At 32.6% G+C, this 7,500-nt stretch overlaps 1 protein-coding gene across 2 annotated transcripts in view; it reads right to left on the minus strand.

Moving 5' to 3' along the window:
- MESR3 (misexpression suppressor of ras 3) overlaps positions 1-7,500 on the minus strand; it is a 174,028-nt gene that overhangs the window by 5,139 nt on the left and 161,389 nt on the right. The window lies entirely within an intron of this gene.

The following is a 7,500-nucleotide window of genomic DNA, read 5'->3' on the forward strand; positions in this document are numbered from 1 at the left end:
CACTTGAAAATACTACCAAAATGCATAAAAGAAAAAAACGTACAAAAAGGAAGGAAATGAACAAAATCTGCGCAGGAGTTAAAAGTAAAAGGTTCCTGGAGCTACTCTGGTGGGTGACGTAAGACGCTTAACATGCTCTACACATCATTTCATTCCAAATCAAGACACGACGAAACGGCAGAAGTTGCTTCTTCTACGTTTGACCAGTAAGACTTTAAAGAGGAGGAGTTTGAAACATCTAAAAACATCACACGTAAGACGCTGAACTTTATTTTGTAGTGTTTATTATTATCATTATTACAGGCTAAGCTATAACTCTAGTAGGAAAATTAAGATGCTGTAAGCACAAGGGCTCCAACAGGGAAAATCTAGCCCGGTGAAGAGAGGAAACATGGAAGTAAACTACAAGAAAAGTAATAAACAATCAAAATATATTTTAAGAACAGTAAAAACATTACATTAAATCTCTCATATATAAGCTATAAAAACTTAAAAAAGAGGGAAGAGAAATAAGACAAAACAGACAGCCCGAGTATACCCTCAAGTAAGAGAACTCTAAAACAGAGACTTACCTTGATGGAAATCTCAGGCATCAGTAAATTCCATGTTAAACTTACTGATATTATTTCAACAGTATCTTATTCTTTGATACTCCATTAAACGCAATTATCAATAATAGATTTTGATTTAACATTGATTGCAGTCATAAGAAAAGATGTAATTTTTCTCTATCAAACGCTGCCACCGGACGGACATCTTTTTCCCTTCACGGAACATATTTGCTGGATCTCTCTCTCTCTCTCTCTCTCTCTCTCTCTCTCTCTCTCTCTCTCTCCACAAACACATGAAACCTTGAGACATTATGACCCTTTAGGTGCTAATGTCATCGTTGAAAAAGTGAACATAACCAAACGCAAGCACTCGTGTACACTCTTGTTACGTGAATAACAACATGAGTGTAATAGAAAGAAACCTTTGTTGTGAAACTTATGAGTAAGTAACCTAATATACCTTCGGGAGAAATTGAGGTGAAGTAAATTCAAATTAAAACGGCAAAGTCATACAGGGGGGAATTAATCATTCATCTTAATGGTACATAATCAATGTATGTACAATATATATATATATATATATATATATATATATATATATATATATATATATATATATATATATATATTCATATGTATATATATATATATATATATATATATATATATATATATATAGAGAGAGAGAGAGAGAGAGAGAGAGAGAGAGAGAGAGAGAGAGAGAGAGAGAGAGAGAAAGAGAGAGAGAGAGAGAGATTCAAACTTAACCAAGTTCCTTATTCAACAAATAAAATGTGTCAAAACTTGAAGACCATTTTCTTTTTGACAATCGATAGGCGAAGAAATTCTCTCCTTATAAAGACATGTTAAACAATAAAAGTTATTTCTTGCAATCTCCCTTTTCTGTATGAATGGGAAATGTAAACCTTACATAAATCCTCGCTTAAAAACCTGATTGTTGAAAAGCGGGTCCCTGAGAGCAATTTTACGAAAAACATTTGATTTTGGTCTAGTAAACTTGTTGCTTACAATCAAGAGCTTAATCAAGACGACTTATTTTGATAAAGTTTGATCTAGAATAACTTCATCAAAAGTAGCTTCCTGTTGACCCGGAAAATAATCAGTTTCGGAATCTATTGTAAAATTATCATATCTCTAATCATCAATGCTGCCTAAAGAGGGGTAATCTGAATTCTTATAACTCGTAAATTAGATAATTTTCTCATAATAATAATAATAATAATAATAATAATAATAATAATAATAATAATAATAATAATAATAATAATAATAATAATAGCTTTTCAAGCTCTTATGTTTCCATTTCCAAGACAAAATTGCAAAAGTGACCAATAAATATACAACTAGTAAAAATGTTCGCGCAACTTCTGTGGACTACAGACCGGCTTCGTCAATGTGCCTCTCATTCATTCATATATTACTTAAGCAAAGGGTTTCTCATTGCTGCCGTATCACAACCAATCAAATGAACTGCCTTCTCCCGAGTGGCTCTAAGAAACATCTCACAGTCACAGGCAGATGGGGGGGGGGGGGTAAACGTGGATCCACATACCAGCTTCAAGACAAGAGACTAGATCACTAATTACTGGATCCATAACAAGGTTTAGACTGGAATGTTATGACACTTTTTACCTTAGATTTATCAGTTTAGTTGTACTACTCTAAATCTTTATCCGTGTCTTTCTATGACGTAATAATCTACTCAATTATTTTCTTCCTGACTAAAAATTTCCTTTCCAGACAGATCCTGGAATCAGATAATTACATATTTAATGGGTTTTTAACCTTATTACTATATCTATCAAAGGAAAAGGTATGTGTTCCACATCAATGATCCCAATTTACCAATATAGAATGAAGGTACCTCTGCCTCAGTTTTGAGGGCTGCACGTAATATCCCTATAGTTTTATATCCCGCTTTCTCTCTCGATCCTCTCTTACATTACACCTATAGTTTTCGCTAGTGGCGAACAATCACATAAAGCAGGATGAGTTTTAACTCGGTTTAAGACATCACTAAAGAAAAACTTTCAAGGTTTCCAGAACAATTTTATAGTATGTTATCTCTTCTATACTTATACTGTATAGGCCTATACATCATACGCTGGAAAAAAAATTATCAAAACTTACTGGAACTTTGTTTTCTTTAATTTTTTTTTTAACTGATTCTTACACCTACGTGTCCCACCACTACTTTCATCTTTCGACACACCGTATCCAGTGGGTCTTCCCACTAGTTCCTGTGGATATATATATACAGTATATATATATATCTATATATATGTAAATGTATATAAATATATATATATATATATATATATATATATATATATATATATATATATATATATATATAATTTATATATATGTATATATGTGTGTGTATATTTATGTATGTGCACATATATATATATATACATTGTGCATATGAGAGCAGTTGTACGTACTGTATACTGTAGAACAGAGAGATAGACGATAAGCAATTCAAGTCCTATCAGTTAAGGTAACGAGCGGAACTGGTATCACAACGTTTAAGACGACGTGAAATTATCTAAGAACTTTAGTAAAATAAAATATAAAAACCGGAAGTCATTCCTTTTCACGCAAGTCAAGTAGTCTTTTTTGCCTCGTTACAAAAACGATGTCCGAAGAGTATGCATGACAAAATGAAGAACTATTCGTGGATTTTCTTTTTTTTTTTTTTCTGTATACCTAAATGTCAACCTAACATACCATTCACTTACTTTCTGTAATTACTTTCGTACATTATGCGTTTTATTCTTAATCTTCTAACATATCTTAATTATTTTATTTTTCATCTATAATCTTTTCCATTTATTACAGTATGCCTAAATATCATCCTCACATACCATTCCCTTTCTGTCTGCAATTCTCCTTGTAAATTATGCGTCTTATTCTTAATCTTCTAACACATCTTACTTATTTTACTTTTCATCTAAATTCTTCTCCATTTATTAACACCTCGCTCCTTTACTTAGTGAAACTGCTCTATTCTCTCTCCCTTCTTCCTTACACAACCAAAATTGGAAGAGATTCATTAAATTGACGATACAAATCGGCCTTCTTAACCAGATAGTTGAATACGGGTCGAGACGCCGCAATAGCCTACTTCCAAATGCCATTTAATATAAAGTACATTTAATATAATGTATTTTGTGTGACTGACTATTCATTCTTCTTTATATGTTTTCAATATGAAGACGAATAAGAGGCAATTTTACATCGATCATATATCAATTGCATTAATAAAACTACAGGAATCATATCCATAATAATAATGTTAGTTCAGTGATACAACACTGTTAGAGCCAATTAACAAATGGACAATAGCAATTCTTTAAGATAAAATAAAGAAAATAGCAACAGCTTACATTTCTATCCTGCCTGTCATAATTTCGGAAAGAAACTGAACGTTAACTATTGAGAAGGGCTAGAATCTGTAAAAACGTGATCCCTGAGAGAATTTTTAAATGTATACGGGACGTAAATCATTAAGGTAGATCATTCACAAAAATAATAATAATTGGATGAAAAATTAAAGATTGCCAAACGTTTCCATATTCTAATAAACAAGAAAGACATGAAACAATATAATTAGGATTCACATAAAAGGTCATTCAGATAATATTGGCATTTTGTCATAGCGAATAATGATCATAAGACAAATGCAAACACAGTTATTTGCTAAGAACGATTGAATGAGTAAATGAATGAATACAGTAGTAGAAGGACCAGATTTGATTCAATGAATGAATACAGTAATAGAAGGACCAGATTTTATTAAATGAATGAATACAGTAGTAGAAGGACCAGATTTGATTAAATGAATGAATACAGTAGTAGAAGGGCCAGATTTGATTAAATGAATGAATACAGTGGTAGAAGGACCAGATTTGATTAAATGAATGAATACAGTAATAGAAGGACCAGATTTTATTAAATGAATGAATACAGTAGTAGAAGCACCAGATTTGATTAAATGAATGAATACAGTAGTAGAAGGACCAGATTTCAAATGTGGAGATGAAGAGAAAGAAAAAGCACATGTTGATAATGAAGAAAATAAATTGGTAAGAGAGACTCAAGAAGCAATTGATATTTTGATAGAGAAAACATAGGGGTAAGTCCCAAGGGATAAGTTTCTAACAAGCAAACGAAGAGTCGTTTTAGAATAAATGAAAGGCAGCGATAACGGCAGAGGATTCAGGCACTCTTGAGACTGGTGCATCATTCATACTTGACCTTCCCTCCTTCAGAAAGTCAAATATGGAACTTGCGTTCAATGAAGGGCCCTTAACTATCCCTCGTAGCATTGTGCGGACCGCGGAGAATTCACTAAACAATTAGGGCAGGGGGAAAGAAAAACAACTTAAGAAACGTCTATTACTTCCAAATAATATTAATAACAACCCGGTTCCAATATCTAGTAAGGCTCTTGACCTAGATGTACCACTTGACTGTAATTTGTCTCTGTGCTCAAGTAAATCATGCAGTAAGAAACGTTGGATATCACCTTAGCAACATTGCTTTTGTACCTGGATGAATGTTCTGTAAAGATACTTGTGATAAAATATGCTAATATCAAGATTGATTGACTTCTATAACAACACCTATTTCAATCCACCCAAAGTGTAACTTGAGAAATTACAAAATATGATAAACTTTGGAGCAAAACTGATAACAGGTGTCCCACACCGAGAGAGGATTACTCATACACTAATTGAATTACACTGGCTTCCTATTAAAACTAGAATAGGATTTAAGATACTGTATGTGCAATAACTCATCAAATTATAGGGAGCCAGACGCCCAATATATATATATATATATATATATATATATATATATATATATATATATATATATATATAAATTGTTGCACAGCGTGCATCCAATGAACCGTGTTGACACAAGAATAGTTACAGATGGTTTCAAGTTATTGAAACCAAGATGTGCAGTATGTCTACTGTATATACTAGAGTTTTCAAATATGCGGGCTCAAGACTATATAACAAGCTCCCACTAGACATACGAAAGACTGAAGACATCAAGGCTTTCAAGAAGAAACCAAAGACTTTCTTGTTATTTTCCAAGTGCTTCGATAATGTGTATTTGACAATTAATGGGAATATGATGTCTGATACTCTAAATACCTATGAATGTATACGATAAACAGTTCTTGTAGGTCCTATTGTGCGTTGGGTGTCCCCGTGTGATAAGACCAGGAAAACAGCCTTTAAAGTAAAGTAGTTGTCCGTCGAGGAAATTCCTTTTCAATACGGATAAAATATTAAAAGATATACAGGGAAAAACAAATCACATTTACATAATAATAATAACAATAATAATAATAATAATAATAATAATAACACAAATAATAATAATGACAACAACAACAACAACAACAACAACAACAATAATAATAATAATAATAATAAAGACTTGAAATGAAGGGTCAACATTCGGCAAGATAATTCATTATCAGGAATAATACAAATTTACGACATGGAAGTAAATGGCTTTACACTTGCGCAAGCGTACACACGTGTCCAATGTTACCTAACTATGAACAAATATCAACATCAAATTAGATCGTCATAGCTTTATGACGTAGAGGGTTTGTACAGGACGAGCTTCCCCTACCGGATGACATACGTCACTGGAATGATTGTCATTACTCCGAAGCCACGTAACGGGATCGCCTAGTAACGATTCGTGATATATGGAAAACTAAAACAAGATACGAATGTAAATATTCTTAATTAAAACCCGTATTTTAAAAGGTTTAACTTGAAGAGGAATGCTGGAATGATATAGCCCATAATAGGAAGGTTATGAATCTGAACAAACAGGAATGCTGGAATGATATAGCCGATAATAGGATGGTTATGAATATGAACAAACAGGAATGCTGGAATGATATAGCCGATAATAGGATGGTTATGAATCTGAATAAACAGGAATGCTGGAATGATATAGCCGATAATAGGATGGTTATAAATCTGAACAAACAGGAATGCTGGAATGATATAGCCGATAATAGGATGGTTATGAATATGAACAAACAGGAATGCTGGAATGATATAGCCGATAATAGGATGGTTATGAATCTGAATAAACAGGAATGCTGGAATGATATAGCCGATAATAGGATGGTTATAAATCTGAACAAACAGGAATGCTGGAATGATATAGCCGATAATAGGATGGTTATGAATATGAACAAACAGGAATGCTGGAATGATATAGCCGATAATAGGATGGTTATGAATCTGAATAAACAGGAATGCTGGAATGATATAGCCGATAATAGGATGGTTATAAATCTGAACAAACAGGAATGCTGGAATGATATAGCCCATAATAGAAAGGTTATGGTTCTGAACAAACAGGAATGCTGGAATGATATAGCCCATAATAGAATGGTTATGATTCTGAACAAATAGAAATACTGGAATGATATAGCCGATAATAGAATGGGTATGAATCTGAATAAACAGGAATGCTGGAATGTTATAACAGATAATAGAATGGTTATGAATCTGAACAAACAGGAATGCAAATGTTCCTAATTACAAACCATGTTTTAAAAGGTTTGACTTGAAGAGAATGCTGGAATGATATAGCCGATAATAGAATCGTTATGAATCTGAACAAACAGGAATGAATATATTCTTAATTACAAACCGTGTTTTAAAAGGTTTGACTTGAAGAGGAATGCTGGGATGATATAGCCGATAATAGCATGGTTATAATTCTGAACATAAAGAATGCAAATTTTCTTAATGTCAAACTGTTTTATAAAAAGTTTGACTTGAAGAGGAATGCTGGAATGATATAGTCGATGATAAAAGGGTTATGAATCTGAACAACAGGAATGCAAATGTTCTTAATTACAAACCGTGTT

Source organism: Palaemon carinicauda, chromosome 22, assembly GCF_036898095.1.
Source record: "Palaemon carinicauda isolate YSFRI2023 chromosome 22, ASM3689809v2, whole genome shotgun sequence".
NCBI classification, from domain to species: Eukaryota; Metazoa; Arthropoda; class Malacostraca; order Decapoda; family Palaemonidae; genus Palaemon; species Palaemon carinicauda.